We start from the raw sequence: 308 nt of genomic DNA, 5'->3' as shown, positions 1-308 counted from the left end.
GTCCGGGTCTCTCGTAGCCAGAAAGTACCCTTGGGCCCGTCCTTGCCCCTCCAGAGGGTGGTTCCCTTCACCCTGACAGCGGGCGACAGCAAGGAAATGGGTGAAGCCCGTGGCCTCTGCCCTGCCTGAGCCTTCGCAGGAGCTTCGAGTCTGAACCTGGACACAGGGAGCCCAGATCTCTGCTCTGCCCGGACAATTCTGTCGCCCAGCCGTGGTCTTGGCCTGTTTTTTCCAGTCTGCTTGCTTGATTTGTTTTAACACCCATTTTACCAAAATTTTTAAACATCCATGAAAGTAGAAATAAATAG

This window comes from Propithecus coquereli, unplaced genomic scaffold (assembly GCF_000956105.1).
Source record: "Propithecus coquereli isolate 6110/MARCELLA unplaced genomic scaffold, Pcoq_1.0 Scaffold383, whole genome shotgun sequence".
Taxonomy (NCBI): domain Eukaryota; kingdom Metazoa; phylum Chordata; class Mammalia; order Primates; family Indriidae; genus Propithecus; species Propithecus coquereli.
Note: the sequence above shows the minus strand (reverse complement) of the source record.